Here is a 17,982-nt window from a genome sequence, read left to right as displayed (position 1 = left end):
TGCAAGAAGAGAAATAGTGGCAGGAGAGAGAAGAGCATGACATTTTCCATTTCAGCCTGGTCAGACACATTGCTCCCCGCTCTTGATCTCACTTCGATGCGGATTTAACCCTTTACATGTCGTGACCTTTCAGTGAGCCGTATCGATTACAGGATTAGCAGCTAATTTAACAGCCTTTAAACTTCAACAGTATCCTTTTCATTGAAAAATTGCAGGGTGGAGCAAGACTGTTCTGTGAGGGTGAAGAAGGGTGTGATTTATTACGACAAAGAAAGTAGGGCAAAACATATAATATATAGTTAACAGGTTTTTTTATTTACAGTAACAGTTAAATTGATTAAAAGTAAGGGTACAGACATTTACTGTATAATGTTTAGTAAGTTTTTCTTAATAAATTGTTCTGTTGATCTTTTTAGTGTATAAGGTTTTATTACATCAAACTGTTTTATATAGTGGCATGTGTCATCACATGGGAAAATGTACTTGAATATGATGTAAAAATAAAAATAGTAAAAAAAAAATCTAGACAGAAAGATGGATAACGCGGCATGTTTTTTGTTATGTTGGCCAAGTTATTTCAGTTAGTTTTTACTTACTACTTACTAATTTGTGAAAATTATCTGTTTTGCAACAAGAAATATCATCATTGATTTACTGAAGAAATTAAACATGTAAATGTGTGCATATACAGTGAGGAAAAGTGTTGAACACGTCATCATTTTTCTCAGAAAACATATTTCTAAAGGTGCCGTTGACTTGAAACTTTCACCAGATGTTGGTAACAACCAAAGAAATCCATATATGCAAAGAAAACAAATCTAATTAGTTTACAAATGTAATATGTAATGAATATTATATATTTTATTTATATGTAATAAAGTAAAATGACTCTAAAGTAAAAAAGTGCTGAACACATGAAGAAAGGGCAAGAACCCAGTGTGACAGATGGCTCTGTCACGATTGCGACAGTACTTAATTTCATTTACACACATTGTAATATCCATCAGTGATTCTGCCCTTCCTAACCCCTGGGTGCACACAAAGGTTTGGATAATATTACCGTTGCATATATACCGCACACACATACATTCACTCGTCATCACATCTGTTGATATTCCCAATAAACACACACAGACACCAAACAGGTTACACAAAAATAATTATTGAACTTATCTAGAAGTTTCATGTCTCGTTTTTTGTTTGTTTGTGTGGTGGTGCTGTCCAGGTTACCGGAAGCAACTGGGCAACTCTAGTAGTGGGCTAGAAAGCTTTATATCACTAAACCTTTGCATTGTGCATGCGCAATCAGTAACTGTCTTAATGTTGCCTGTTTTGGGGAGAGCTTGGAATACAAAACTAGTCTAATAGGAAAATATGTACATGAAATTACACATGTATTTATCAATAAGATGTATTATTATTGGTAATACACCTGTTATGATACTGGAGATTATCTGAATTTTATGTATGTAATCATCTATATAAGTGCAATATTTCAATCACCAAGGGAATTTTGTAGAGTCCATGTGGGGTGGGGCATCCAGTAGGTATAAGCCAGACTAGTTGGTTGTTGAGGGGGGTCTTTTGCAGTGGGAGGCAGATGGCAGTGCTAGTGTGCAATACCTTTTTGGGGTAGGTTGAACAGCAAAGTGTGATCATTTCTACATGAATTTATTTGTTTGTTTGTTTTCCTGTTTTCTTTATATTCCTGATATCCTAATTTTTTTACAGATAACATTTGTAACATTTTGCACATAAGTGCTGTTGTGGGTCTGCCTTTTTTTGTTTTTTGTTTTATTTATTTTTGTGACCTGTATACCATCATGCCTCGTCACAGACAGCAGCTGAAATCTCTCAGAAGTTATCCAGCATCCCTCATCTCTTTGTCATTGCAAATGAATATCAGCTGCTTCAGTCCAACATCTACATTATCAGGATGATGAAGATGAAACCAGGGTGGACATTTCAGCAAGACAATAATCCAAAACACAGCCAAGGAAACTCAAGCTGTAGAATGGCCTAACCAATCACCTGACTTAAATCCAATACAGAATACAAAAATTAAGACCAGATTTGAAAGATGAGACCCACAGAACCATCAAGATTATTACACTCTGTTGAAGTTGAAGTCTGTTGAAGAAAAACTCAACACCTGAGCAATTCAGGTGACTTCATTCCCCATATGAAAGGCGTCTTTAAGCTGCCATATATACTGTACATACCCACAGATATTTTAAATCTAAGTTTCAGTAAATACCAATAAATACAAATACATATATTTATAATATAAAACATATGGCTGGCAAATCCATTTTATTTAAAAAAAAAAAACTAACACACTAGGGTAGACTAATACACCGAATATACCTGTCGGCATTGTCAACAAGAAGCCAGCAAACCTTAACCATTCTCACTTGTGGAGCACTGGAGTCATTGTTTGCACAGAAAACTCATCATCAAATGTCAACGCTGTTAAAGCAGGCATCAGAAGGGAGGGAGACATCAGTGTAGGAGAAAACTGTCACGCTCACGCCTTTGTTACGAGTGAATGGACTGCAAAATGAGGCTTCTCCTCAAACCGGCAGTTCAACTACAGTACATGCACAAAGCGCAGACACTCATAAGCCCCATTACTCTTTCCTTGCATCTAAATCCCACCCGCTTAACCCTTTTCTCTAGTGTGTGTATACGTTGCTGCAAAAGCATTTGAAGGTAATCACAGAGTTGACACAGATGGAGGCAATTATGCCGCTGTTAAAATATTTCCTGCAGAAAGGTGGTGTTTTGACTCGGCAAACAGTGGGTTGCAATCACGATCTAATTGAAGTCCGTGTTACACCAAGAAGTGCACAGTGGCGTCATTCTGGTGGAGTGGGATGACAGCCATGCAGAGAAACGCAGCGAGGCACACGCTGGCAAATTCACTTCTCTGCTGTAATTGCTATCAGCTAGCAAACACAGATGTAGTTCTACATCTCAGGTTCACTGCTGTTCAAAAGTTTTTGCTCTGTAAGATTTATTTATTTATAGTAAAGTGATTATACTTACCCAGGCTGCATAAGTGCAGTTGAATTCAAAATTATTAGCCCTCCTGTGAATTAGTTTTTTCTTTTTTAAATATTTCCCCAATTTATTTTTAACAGAGCAAGAGTTTTTTTTTTTTTTTTTTTTTACAGTTTTTCCTATAATATTTTTTCTTCTGGAGAAAGTCTGATTTATTTTATTTTAGCTAGAATAAAAGCAGTTTTAATTTTTTTAAAAAAAATTTAGGTCAATATAATTAGCCTCAAGCAATATATTTTGTCAGTTGTCTACAGAACAAAATCACTGTTTAATTATTAGCTTTGATTTATAGTCTGGTCAAACAGATCTCAGTGCATGTGTGAAAGTAGTTCGGTTGTAGTACAGTGGCTTTTGATGGCAAAAAAATGAGGTCTTGTGATGCAATCACCAAAATCTATCAACAAACTGCATCACCTGACATCCCAACCAAGTGGGCCATCACACTTTCATCATCAAAAGCAACTTAACTACAATTGGACTACAAATGACCAGATTGTAATTTATTCCAAAGCTGATGTTTTAGCAGCCATTACTCTAGTGTACACTGTCACATCATTCCCGAAATCATTCTAACAAGAAACTATGGAAGCTCATTTATGTAGTTTAGTTCAGTTTAAACTTTATTGTCTGTTCCGCTTGGCACAGAAGGGAAATTTGTCTTTAACACTGGGTTTAAGACAACAACTGCATACATACAACCATACAAGCAATCACACAATAGCAACACTCATCAGGACAACAGCGTAAGTTAATATTTTTAAAACCAAATTAGCCCCATACTGTACATATTACTGCAGATCATTTTTGACAACCACCCAATTCACTTCAAAGAGTAATCCGAGTTTAAAACAACAACTGCAATTGGGATAAATGACTTTTTATAAGCATTTCTTTGGGTTTAAGGAATTCTAAACCTGCGTCTTGATGGTAACAATTCAAAAGCTGAGTTAAAGGGATGTGTATCATGTTTAAAAATCGCAATTGCTGTTGCTGGACTCAAATAGAATCTGCAGTGAATGTTGTTTGTGACCAGTTATCTAATTTGCCTGATTGATTATTTGCTATAATTTCTTCTTCTGTTAAGTGTTGTGTTCCCAAACCATGAAACAATATTATATCTGAGAACACTCTCTATTAATGATATGTACAGTATGCCATGTTTAAAGTATGTGTCCTAACATTAAAACTTCTCAACTTGCAGAGGAGACTGAGGCGCTGACTTGACTTCGTATAAACAACCTCTACATTACTATTAAAATTCAATAATTGTGCCTAAATACTTAAAATTTTTGCTACCTGCAAATCTACTATTTTTCATTTATGATGACTGGTTTATAAAATCTAGTATTTAATGCATTTATTTGACTTCCCAGATATAGCTCTTTTTTTTTTTTTTGCAATTTTAGGATATATTGAACTTTTGCCAAAACAATCTGTGATACTATTAATATATTTCAAATATAAGGAGCTATTTGTTTCTTCCTGACAGGAAACATCAGGAAGCGTGAGAAGTTTTATTGGCAACATTTAGATCTTACGATTCAGACTTTATCTTCATGTTTTGCGATTTCGAGGTTGTATCTTGCGAATTGAATTTCATTCAGAGGTTTGTGTGACTTTGTATGGCTTACAATAGTTTATAGTAACTCTATCTCATAACTCTAAGGTTTTTCATAATTGTGGCTATTTTTTACAGTTGCAAGTTTATAATCTATATTGTTCAGATTTTTTCTGCTAACTAACTATTATTATGTGACTGTTATATTATTATTGACCTAATTGAAAAGTAGTTTGTCTTGCAATTATGATTTTTTTCTTACAATTCCAAAGAAATCTTCTCAAAATTCAGACTTTTTTAAATGAACTGCATGATATCTCACAACTGCACATTTATAATTTAAAATTGAGAGATGCAAACATGAAATTTTGACAATTTTAATTGTGAAATAAACTTGGAAACTGCTCTAGTAAAAGTCATTATTGTGATGGAAATGGGCAATTCTTCAACAGTTATTATCATCAGTGTTAAACATTAGCGATGCTTCATATTTTTGTGGAAAACATTATCCTTTTTTTCAGAATTCAGTAATGATGTGACAAGTGTTCAGTATCCAGTCATTTTCATGTCCTCAAAGGAAACAAAAATGCTATGCGAAATGTCAAAATCAGTCAGACAGAACATATTTGATGTGTTATGTTCCACATTTACTTTGAATGAAGATGACAGTAGTCATTTTGTAGTGTCACACTTTGTGTGAATCAAATTTTGTATGCTCTGTGGGGAGTGTTGGGTGGGTGTTAAAGGTTTTATAGAGCGGTTAGTTGTTACAGTGAGTGTTTGTAAGACTGATGTGGTGCTCATGGCCTCTGGACCTTTCAAACATTCCCACAGGGGCAGTTCATGTTCTCCTGGAGTACAGAATCTCATGACCTTCATGTCCAGTGCATTAATCTAGTTGTATCACACACATGTATTTCTACACAGAGGTAGGTCAAGCAGTGAAGGATATATTCAGAATTCAACAATTGGCTCTTTTTAAATTCTGGAGCTGGAATTTAAATTCAATTATCAGTTTCCCACAGTAAAGCCGCGGTCACACTATAGAGTTTAAGCTTTGGGATAAAGTGCACGATTGCTCCATATTTCAAATTTCTGTACAGAGAGGTCACGTTTTGATCTACTGATCTCACCCAATCACATGATGCGATTTCACTGGTCAGAGTTCACCAAAGTTGAACTTTGGAATGAAGCAACATGACTTGTCACACAAGCTTGTGTTTCCGCTCTGCTGAATTCACATGCAAATGAAAGGAAGTCTGTGGGGCATTCAGTGCAGCATGACTCTGACTTAAGTTTGAATTGAAATTCAAAAAAAGTTTAATGATTTTTCCAACAACACAAATGATTATTAAATACATTTTGGGATAATTATGTCTGTTTTTGGCGACTCAGTGGTTAGCACTGTCACCCCACATCAAGAAGGTCGCTGGTTTGAGTCCTAGCTGGACCAGTTGGCATTTCTGTGAGGAGTATGCATGTTCTCCTCGTGTTTGCGTGGGTTTCCTCTGGATGCTCTGGACAAGTCCAAAAAAATGAGCTATAGGTGAATTGAACAAAACTAAATTGGCCATAGTGTATGTGTGTGAACGAGTGTGTATGGGTGTTTCCCAGTACTGGTTTGCAGCTGGAAGGGCATTCGCTGTGTAAAAAATATGCTGGATTAGTTGGTGGTTCTTTCCACTGGGCGACCCCTGATGGATAAAGGGACTAAGCCAAAGGAATATTAATGAATTACAAGTGAGTACCAAGTACTGTCACAATTAACACTAACAAAACAATATATTTTCCAAATATATATTATATAATATATATAAAATATTTATGTACGTGTGTGTGTGTTTATACAAATTTATATGATATAGTAATGTATAGAAATTACATAGTAATGTATAGAAATTTCATTAAAAATATATATAATTTGAAATAGCGTTTGAAATTTTGATTATCAATATCATGTAGTTTTTAAAAATTTGATCATACAATTTGAATGTTTTTTAATCTAATTACAGTTATACACACACACACAAACTTGTATATGTGGTAAATGAGGACTCTCCATAGGTTTAATGTATTTTATACTGTAAAACATTTTTATTATATAGTCTTAAGGCTGATTTAGCCCTCGCTGTGGCTGATGCTGACGCCCACCTCTCATAAATTGTAACTACATGTCGCAAAAATGCATTGTGCAAGCTCTGAGATTGGTCGGCTTGGGATCTGTGACCAGTGTGGGCGAAACTGAGAGCTGCGCGATCCTGTTGGAGTGAGTGTTTACAAGTGTCGGGATTGAAACTGTTTTGTGTTTACTTTATAATTAATGTTGTTGCACGTCCGCCAGTTCCCGCCTCTGAATAAGCGAGTTTTAGCTACGTGTTCTTTCAGAAAAAGAAAAAAAAACACCCTCCGAAGAAACTGACACAGAGGAAAATAAAAACCTACTGCCAGCTAGTGCTTTAGAAGTGTTATTGCAGAGCAACACAAACAGCACACAGAAGTATAAATGCACAGCTACGTGCAAGGCATGCCCCGTCACTCACGCAGAAATATAAACCAGTCTTTACACTACCCTTCAAGTTTGCAAAGGTTTTAAACCCAACCTTCAAAGAAAACCTGTGGCAAATTTTGAATGTCAAAACACCCAGTTAAGTATTATTTGAAGCGTTTCGAATAAAGAAGACATGAACAATGTCCTCATAAACCACCTAATGTAACCCCTACAGTAGGTCATACCTGTCATTATACACTTTTCACAAAAACAACTACACACACACATTAAATTAGAGCTGCAGCACATTTTGCTGTTATTCTTGCAGTCACCTTGAGTTTGATTATGACTTGTAACGTTTTACAGGTCTCTTGTTCTCTTATCCTGTCATTTCATACATTTGCTCACTATCCTGTCATTGGGAGAGACAAAATGGCCCAAAAAACTTCTCCAATCAGGTGCCATTTAGTAAACGATTACCTGTGATAGGAAACGATTCCAATAAGGGTCCCTATGCAGGATTATATCCCACATAATGACAAAATGTGTTTATTTGGAACTCTAAAGTGCACTTCCCAGGGCACTAAATGGTAGTTGGACTGTAGCCGTAGTGTGTGAGAAGTCTTGGCGTGTTTGACTGCGGTGAGAGAGAGAGAGACTCAGGAGTGTAAAAGGACAAGAGCAGCTGCCAGTGAAGCCTGGAGCTCCACGAGCCGCCTGTTGTGCTGTTGAGGATGTTGCTGTGGCGGTTGCCAGGCATGTTGACAGGGCATGAAGAATCTCTCCGCCACAGATCATCGTGACTGGGTGAAAGTGATAGCTCAGACAGGTGTGTGTGCGTGTGTGTGTGCTTGTCAGGGACTCAAAAAAACACAGAGCAACACATCTCAGCCTCAAAAATACCTTGCACTCACCCACAGGTGTATTAACACTACTTTTTTCATACACATATTGCAGATAGTAAGATGAAGAAGCCGTATTGGTCACTGTAAAGGTGATTTTGTTCAGTTCATCAACCTGTGGCTCTATTGAGTCTCTGTCTGACAAGCATGAAAGAGACATTTTCAGTTGCCACAGCAGATTGTGAACGACCCAGAAAACTTTCATAACTCCAAAAAAAAATGTGTGGAAAAGCAATTCCACCGAGTCTCAAAACTAGTGGTGTTAAGTAACAAATTACAAATACTCAAATTACTGTAGTTGAGTAATTTTAATTAGGAATTGTAATTGACTAAGTCATTTTGTAGATGTGTAATTTTACTTTCCCTTGAGTACATTTTTAGTGCTGTATCGGTACTTTTACTCCACTACTTTCCTTCAACCTGCAGTCACTACTTTATCTTGTCTATGGGGATTAGAAAATTCAGTCCTGTCATTCCTGTCCAATTAAATCACAAATAGAAGATAAATCGCATCATAACGAACAGAGAATGTTTAGATGCATGTCACTGTTGAGAAGATGGTGGATGTTTACTGTATGATGACCGAAACGGCCTTAAACACCCAGCAGGCACATTGACGTCGTACTCCAACTTCATGGAGACATTGCATTTTGTTTGGAAATGAAAATCGAGTTTTTTCAGAACGTCAGGCGGACGTCAATGTCTAATGATCAACCTAAAATCAACCAAAAATCAACGTCTAATGACGTTACAGCTTAATGTTTTGTGGATGTTACCACTATGACGTCTATCAGATGTTGGATTTAGGTTGCCATACCTGACGAATAAATGTCAGTATTTGACGTCAATATGACGTTGGTTTAAGATGTTGGCTCCATGTTGGATTTTGGTCACTTTCCAATACAACCTAAAATCATCCAAATATCAATGTCATTTTACGTCATTATTGGACATCAAAATAACTTTGTGCTTAGACGCTGACTTGACATTGAATTTCGGTCACCTGACATTATGACCTAAATTTAACCTAATTGTACCATCTTATGACGTTGTGTGCCTGCTGTGCAATAAATGTACTACAGAGTACTACGTTTACACACATCCACAAATTACATGTAAATCCATCAACTTTTTTTAGCGTAATACTGACTACTCATTACTAGGGCGGAATGATTTTGGGAGTATCATAACTAAAATCCTAATATATACCTTTTTAACTTGTATTTAATGTTTATACTGCAAATTCAATTAGATCCACTTTATTAGGTAAACAAAGCAAGTCTTTCATATAATATGACTAAAATCAAAGACAGGAAATATTACTTTACAAACTGTATTGTGAATAAATTATACTTACATTTTTATATTTGTCAATAATATTACTGAAATTAATTAAAAAACTTAATAAATATAAATTTACACACATTTACACAAGTAAATAAACAGAATAAATGATGGGCTACAAATCTGCGGAAATCAGCAGGTATCTGCGTGCGCAGATTGCGTGTGGGCCTACTCATTACTCTCGAGTACTTTTGAAAGGTTTTTACGCATACTTTGAGTAATCTACACTTATATATTATCAACCTGATCAATACTTTGTTTAAAAGCGCATTATGATTTGATATACAACACGAATATCAGGTAACAAGTAAAAAGGATGAGTAAGCTTCCTGGATTATTACCTGGAAAATTATCATTGTTGTGAGCTAAAAGTTGCACAGATGCCTGAGGTATTAAATGTGATACAAAATAAATATCATGAAAGGAATGTATATGGCAATTTTTTTTTCAATAGTAGAAATTACTGCCTGTTTTGTGATATATCAGATCCTACAGGGTGAAGTATGATTTTTCAGTTCTCTGTCCACCTATGCTCAAAACTCACTATCTCCATTTCAGAGACAAACCGTCTGTACCAGAGTGTTAACTTAATACAAATAAGGAAGTGTTTTTAGCAGCCGGTAATATACAGTTATATGCAGAGCACTGACAGGTAGAATTTACGTCTTCAGCCTGCTAGAAAGATTAACTTGAAATTGGAGGTTTTGTGATTGTGGTGGATGCAGATGTCTTGCCTCGCAATTGGCTGGACTAATAGCGCCATGTCGCTTTCTGAATTTATAACCTCGTTCTGGAAATGTTGATTTTTTTTAATGGTTTCATTTCAGTTCAGCCCTAAATTGAGGCTATTAATTTACAAGCAGACCTCCTGTAACAGTAGGGCCCCCATCAGCCACATCTGTGCTATTGCAATGCAGCCCACGCTTCCGGTGATCCGGGGTGCAGGTTTGATAAATTCAACACAGCTGAATCAGCTCTGCATCCTCATTAGCATCTGTCGGCAACAGTTGCCATGATTGGGGGACGCTATGTTGAAAAAGTATGCGCTAATTGACTACAATTAATAGCGGCTGACTAGGCGGCGTCTGTGGAGAAGGTGAGCAGGCGACAATGGGCAACAGTGTTTTAGCAGCAGACCGTTTCCCTTAACATTCAGCTCCAGTGGGGCGGCTTATATCCTGAGCTCGACACCCCTCGTTATTTTAACCAGTCCCTTCTATTTAGTCGAATGTTAATCATCGTCAGACATTGTGGACTGTAGCGTGCACAATTATGTTGGAATTAGAAACCCTGCACCGCTGCCAGGAAGCCTTTCACCTTATTGCTTCGCTACAGGCCACGAACAGCTTTGTCCTATTGAAAATTATGGAAGAGTTAATTGAGAACACATGCAGACGTATATAAACCTGCAGGCTGGATATTGATCTGAGAGTTTGGCTTTTAGAAGTGTAAGCTAAGAAGAGGTAAATGTCTTCGCTAGTATCTTTCTGTAAACACCCTGCTTGGAACCAGACACATTTAAAAAAAAGTTTGTTGGGGAAACTTTTATGCATTCCTGACGAGACCAGATTATTAGGTTTATTTGTGCTGATTTGGTCAGTCTTTGTTATGAAGCTATGGAAGGTATATTTTACCCAACAATGAAATTACTGTCATTACTGAATTATCCTCTTGTTGTTCTAAAACATGTATGACTTTTTGGTGGAATACAAAAGAAGTTTTGTTTCCATATAATGAAACTCAATGGACTCCATTGTTGTTTCGGACGTCATTGACTTAAATTTTATGGGCCAAAAGAGCCTAATTATCTTATCTGTTCTATGAAAGAACAATAGCTTATACAGGTTGAGGATTGAGAGGCCTTTGCAGTGAGCACTTAGTAACCTAACTAAATCCATTTTTTTTTTTTTTTTTGTAGACTCAATTTCTTAAAAAAACTGCTTGACTGATTGCTTTAAAAACTTTAGAGTATTGGCTGGATTTGTGTTTATTTGGGTTTATTAAAGGGGTGGTACGATATCATACAATATCATATTTTAAACTTTAGTTTATATGTAATGTAGCTGTGTGAACATAAACAGCATCTCTGAATGTAATACGCTTAAAGTTCAATGCAAAGGGACACATTTGCTTTTACAGAGTTATCTTAGCAAAGTCTACAGTAAAGGAAGTTTGGGGACTAGAATACATCTGGGTTAATGAGATTATAAACCCTTCATATTACGTGCATTCACCATGTGCAGCGAAGGGGTGTGGCCAGAGGCGCTGTAATGTTATAAGCAGAGAAAGGTAAAATGCCGTTTAAACGCTGCTATTTGCACAGAGCTTGTTCTGCTTCTGTATATGGGCTTTCAAAGGACATGACAAAGAGAGGAATTTCAAAATTGTGCTTACAATTTCATTTTAATTATGTTTCAGAGATTTATAAATATATATACAGCTAACATTTGACAAAGGACAGCTTCCAGTTCAGTGCTGGATTTGGCTAAAAAAACCCTTAAAGAAGGAGCAGCTCCAACCATAATAGCAGAATCTGTGGATTGTGTGTGTGTGTTTTTATTTGTTTAACTAATCTATTACATGCAGAATTTTTAGCGTTAACGGTATGTTGTTGCGATGACGTAAACAAGGATGTAAACAACAGGTAATGCTGTTTGGCACCATTTACAATTTAGTTTCAAATTCATATTTATCCGTCAAACCGCTGTAAACAGTTGGGGTGTCAAAATTAATTGTTTCTTTGGTGCATCACAATGCAGACGCGGACAATTCAGTATCGGTTCAGTGATAATCATAACCGGTTATTATGTACTGACGTCATTTATCACATATGCGCTGTCGCCGTAGCTTACTATGGAACGGGAGGTGAGCGCGAGTATTTACAATGCCCCATCTACTTAAAATGCAAAAACTGTGCACAATTTCACTGCGTGTGTGTTTGCTGGACAGTTTTTCACTGACACTTTCAGCAGAAGCCCCTATTTCACTGCGATTGAGAGAATGAAAGTAAACTCAATTTCTCTCTCAGCTCGCTGTGTCCCAGTTGACATGCTGGCATGACTTTTCCTCTCCTCTCGGCTGTTACAGAGATACTTATGGATACAGACACGAGTGCATGTCTGCAGAGTTTTCTCCACCGTGTCAATCATGGATCAGCTGCGATCACAGCTGCTGTTTATCATTGTCACTCATATATGAACAGCGCCAGTGGGTTAGAGCCAATCGCAGCACTTTCTGTTGAGCGCAAGACCAATCATAGGGGTGTAAGAAAGAACTTGCTATAAATGCTTGTGTTGTTTAAAGGTACCGTTTATATAGCTGACTGTTTGTATTAAAGGACAAAGGACAACAAAATTGTATTACAAATAGTATATAAATATTAATATATTTATACATTTTAATACAAAAATTGCTGTGCTGTGAAGAAAATATAAAACTGTGTATGGAAACCATTGTCAATGCACCGAGATATCGAATTGAACCGAATCGATGGCATGATAATCGTAACCGAACCAAACCGTGAGACCAGTGTAGGTTCACACCTCTAGTAAACAGCCACAATCTTCAGCAGTGCTGCAGTGTCTCTCTATATGGCCACTTTCCCTGCTTTCTACATCTCAAATCATGAATTCACAAAAGATAAGTGAACGTTTTATATTACTTACACATGCTTATAACCCCATTAAATATGAAAGACACTTTTCAGATCTTATTTTAGAGAGCAGGCATGAGGTTCAGCTATGTCCTTCATTTTCTGTCTGATTCAGGCTCAATCTGAAATGGCTAACAGTTACACTGACTGTTTACAATGGTAAAGTGTGTCCTATTTGAGGCGTGGTGGTTCCTGGTAAAATGGAGCGAATCACTGCACATTATTTTAGCTAACTAATTAGAGCCTCTTTAGGGCGGGCCTTTCAGAGGAACTAGAAAATATGAGTCATTTTAATGTTAGCTGAGCAGCTGTATATATCAAAGTAAGATTTATGAAAAATTAACATGATTTTTTACAAATGAAGCATGAGCACATTGCTTTACACCCCGTAAACACAATCAAGCTTTAAAAATGCACTCTGGACCACCCCTTTAATGTTGTTAAAATTCATTCTACATTTTTAAAGTTTCATTTTTTGTACATTGAATGTCTTTTTTATATCAGCCAAAACAATAATATTACTTCAAATTATGAAGACGAGTCATTGTTTCATGTTAACTAATGCATTAAATAACATTGTTTCTGTAACATAATACATAAGTGTAGCTAAACTGTTGAGTATGAGTAAACATTAGCAAAGATTATGTAAAGGTAAACAAAGTCGTTATTCACCATTAGGTCATTAACTAACGCATTAACACATCAACATGTCGTTTACAGTAACAAAAATTAAGTAATACTTATCAGATGAGTTGTTCATTGTTAATTCATGTTAACTAATGCATTAACTAATACAACCTTTAAAGTGTTGCCTTTAAAATGGTTTCTAAAGATTTCCTGATGCCTTTAAATAATATATTAATTTAACATTATTAATAAGAATATCTTAATTTAAATAAAATAAATAATTAACTATGAAAGTAGTATCAATTTATGAAATCATTAATCTTTGGAGGTTTTCAAAGGAAATGATTCTTTTCACATAAATTATGACAATACTGATTGAATTATCAAGTGTGACTTCTAACTAAAACTTTTGTTTGTTTTTCACTAGACATTACTATATCAGCCTCGAAAACACAACGTATGCTCTTGACCAGAAGTGCTGGTTCTTTCAACATGGTTAACACAATGCAGTGCCAGCAGTGAGGCTTGAGTACAGCAAAAGATGGGTGACACGTCGAGAACCAAAGAGAGAGAGAGAGAGGATTTGCAGACTGAGAATAGCCTGCAGTGTTTCTGCAGAGAGAAGAGTGTGAGAGTATGTGTGTATATGAGAGAGATACAGAGCAAAAGCCAAAAGAGAACACAGAGAAGACTGAGACCGAAAGAGAAAAGATAATGAGTAAGTCAGTGAACCATAAGCCACTGCTACAAATGCACATGCTCGCATGTAAAGCCTCGTGCTCGCATGAAACACTACGCACACGGTGGCATCAAACATAATTGCAGAAACTACTGCATGAAGAAGTGTTTGTTACATAAGCTCAGCCTGTTTTCATCAAACTGAACCGTTTCGCCCCATGCTAGAAGGTCAGGTAATTAACAAACCTTGAGAAGCTTGTTTATTTGCTAAAAGAAAATCCATATTCCACCTGAGCTTTTTAATGACGCCATCTCAACAAGAAACCGAACCCTGCTAGCATTTCATTAGCTGCCTCTCTGCTTACAGGTTGAAAAGGAGAGAGAGAGCGAGAGCAATAGAGTGATACAGGGAATAAAAGAATAAGGGTACCTCCCTGGAGACAGACAGCCAGCAGAAGATGAAAGGACGTGGCATAGAGAGAGAAAGAGAGAGAGAGATGAGCAGGAGAAGATGTGCGCAGAGATGGAGAGCGATAAGCAACAAACATCAAACTGCTAGTGAATAGACCCAGAGAAAAAGAGGCAAGGCAAGACGGTTAGTCCCTGGGCTCTGAGTCTTTTAGCACTTGGCCTATTGCCTTGTGAAGACCAACTCTAACTAGACTGCTCCGCCGCCATTGTTCGCCTGTAATTGGAGCTTCCAGCTCAAGACTCGCTCGCTGCGCTTCAGCCTGACAGTCCGGCTGCCTTCCATTAAGCTTTAATAAGTGAATGGGGAAAAAGGGGGATTCTGTCACCCCGTCGGGAATGAGCGAAAGAAAGGAACGCTGCCTGAGACCATCTCTCCCCCTTCGTCTGTGTGTTTTGTTTCCTGTCACGACAAAGCGATGCGACTACAAAAGCGACATCTATAATGGTCCCAATCTATTCACCGCATGCATGCACCGTCTTCTTACTGTAAAAAGGGACAGACACGTTGCAGGCGAGAGGAGAGGAAGAATGAGAGGTGGCCCTCCAGACAGGCAGCCGGTTTAATGCGTTTCTTTCATTAAGGAGAAAGGCCGCTGTGGTTTGGGTAATATCTATCTGAGGCACCATCAGGGCTGTGCCCAGGAAAAAAGCAGCTTGCGTATATACAAAGAGCGTTTGATGTGTGTGTGTTTTAGTGCTGTTTTTTAGGGAGTCAGGCTCTTGGAGAGATCTTTAGTGACCTCAGGTGCTCTTCTGAGAGGGGAGGATTATTAGAAGGTCCAGTTTGTTGATTTTAGTGGCATTAGTAGAGGCTTAAAGGATTTGTGTAATTGTATACCATTACAATATTCATTTGGGAATCTGTTTTACTTTAGTAAGCATCAGTGAATAATAATGGGTATTTCTCTTCAGTAAAAAAAAATTAGAAGAAAAAACACATGCTGTTTATATCTTACAATATCAGGGACACTGACAAGAAAGTGCGGATCCAAATGCAGGTTTTTATAACATAGAATGGTAAGGCAAGCAACGGTCAACACAAGGGCAAACAGATGTATACAGGCAAATCCAGAGTCGTGATCATACAACAGGCAAATGGTTAAAAGGGAGGCAGCAGACAACGTAAATAAACTAAGCAACAAAGCAAGTGTCTAACACGGCAAGGCAACTCAAGGACAGTGCGTCATAATGTTCACAAAAAGATAAACAAGACTCTGCACTGGTGTGTGTGGGTGCTGCTTTTAAAGTCCATGTAATCAGTTCTGTACAGCTTCAGCTGTGTGTGTTAGCTATCAGCAGAAAACCAGAACAGGTGTGAGTGTGTGGTGCATGACAGGATTTGTAGTCTATATGGTGACAGATTTGGAGTCCCGAGTGAAAGTGAATGCTTCCTAGTATACTATAAGCCTGGATCGCTGGTGATTGTGACCTTAAAAAGCATTTTTTTTACTAAAATTTTCAGCTTTAATGTAACTTAACTCTTGTGTACTGTTCAAATTGACTACCCCTCTGTTATGTTGGGAACTGTTTTTGCCCCATTGGCTTTCATTATAACAACATTTTTTGATTGCCAAGCCTTAACATCAAATAATCATGCATTTTAATTGTTGGTGTTTTCCTATTTTGTGAAGTTAATCATCAGTTAACACCATTAAACCTTTAGACAGGCCTGTGCAAAAATGTTTCTGACATTTATATGGTGTTTTATGGAGTAAAACAACAAATTATAGTGTGCATGCATAAATACACCTACTATGTTTAGTATTTTCTTAGAGCTGAGCTGCTTTTTTTTTATTTTTTCAAACATATCAAGGTACTGTAAGTGTTCAAATGTGTCTCTCACACTCTAACACGCACACGTGCACACAGTATACTCCATATAACATATCATTTTAAGCCAGAAACCATGCTTTTTTTTTACACTGCAACCGATGATCAACAATAAAATGATAAATTCTACCTCTTTCCAACAGGGAAAACCAGCAACAATCAAGAATGCATTATTTTATGGTGTCCTTTATTTGCAATCAAAAAATGCCATTATAATAAAAGTCAATGAGCCAAAAACATCCACGAACATAACGAAAGTGTTTTTTTTTACCAAAATATGTGTCAAAATAAGATTTGTCATCAAACATCATTCCGTTTATTGAAACACAGATAAAGTTGTGCCCAAATTAAGACCAGAGTGGATGAAAACATCCCCAACAGCACAGAAGGGTTAAGTTTTAGCAGCAACATATGTGATTACTTGTATCTTATTGGAATACTTATCAATTAAAGGGATAGTTTATCCAAAAATTAGGTGCTCAGCAGAAGAAAGTCTAACCAGTTTATAAAAGTAAAGGGTGAGTAAATAATGACAGAGTTTTCAGTTTTGGGTGAACTACCACTTTAAGATTTAGATCATATTGTGATGCATTGTTCTGAATTTGCATTGTTTGTTTTGTTTGAGAAGTTTACAAAATGCGTTGTGCAGACTCTTCAAGCAATCAAATCTCATGATCTACCCTGTTACCTTGCGCCACTGAATGTAAACACCATATTGCATGAACATAAACAAGTTAGAAAATAACATCATCCCAGCATCCCACCCTGCTCACCACATCCTTCCAGGACCCCTGATCCTGAATGACAAGTGGGTTACGACAGCATAAACAAGAGCTGTTTTACCCAGTGGTTAGTGAAGTAAACCGCCCAATGGCAAAAATGTTTATCTGACTTCCAACAGCAATGCAGCCACACACCGGCAACGGCAGCCAAAACGTTAATCATAAAGATGACAAAAAACAAAAACCTACAGTTTACTCCTCTTTAAGCAGCAGATAGCTTTCTGGGAAACGATACACACACCTGGTATCTGTCTGCGATTGAATAAATAAAATGCCCCCACACCACAAACAAAATAGACAGAGAGTGGTAGCAGGGCAGAGACAGAGATAAACACATGACCATGCTGGGTAAAGAGAGAAAAGGAAAAGGGGAGGAAAAACCAGACACTGACTCAGCATCCACATGAATGCATTGATTGATTTGAGGTGTCATTTTGGTAATGTGGTCTGTCCTTCCAAAATGAATACGGCGAAGAAAACATGTATATCATCAAAAAAATGATAGGCACTCTGTCATAACATCTCCCAGTGAAATGACCAGCATACCATGCTCTATGATTCTTCGACTGCAGTTAATATATCTTTTA

The 17,982-nt window shown here is 37.1% G+C and overlaps 1 protein-coding gene across 11 annotated transcripts in view; it reads left to right on the top strand.

The window, feature by feature from the left end:
- The window catches only part of sema6bb (sema domain, transmembrane domain (TM), and cytoplasmic domain, (semaphorin) 6Bb), a 286,338-nt gene that overhangs the window by 260,806 nt on the left and 7,550 nt on the right, over nt 1-17,982 (top strand). The gene's annotated exons all lie outside the window — the stretch shown is intronic.

This window comes from Danio rerio, chromosome 8, assembly GCF_049306965.1.
Source record: "Danio rerio strain Tuebingen ecotype United States chromosome 8, GRCz12tu, whole genome shotgun sequence".
NCBI classification, from domain to species: Eukaryota; Metazoa; Chordata; class Actinopteri; order Cypriniformes; family Danionidae; genus Danio; species Danio rerio.
The sequence above is the reverse complement of the archived record's forward strand: the minus strand, read 5'-3'. Positions and strand labels throughout refer to the sequence as shown.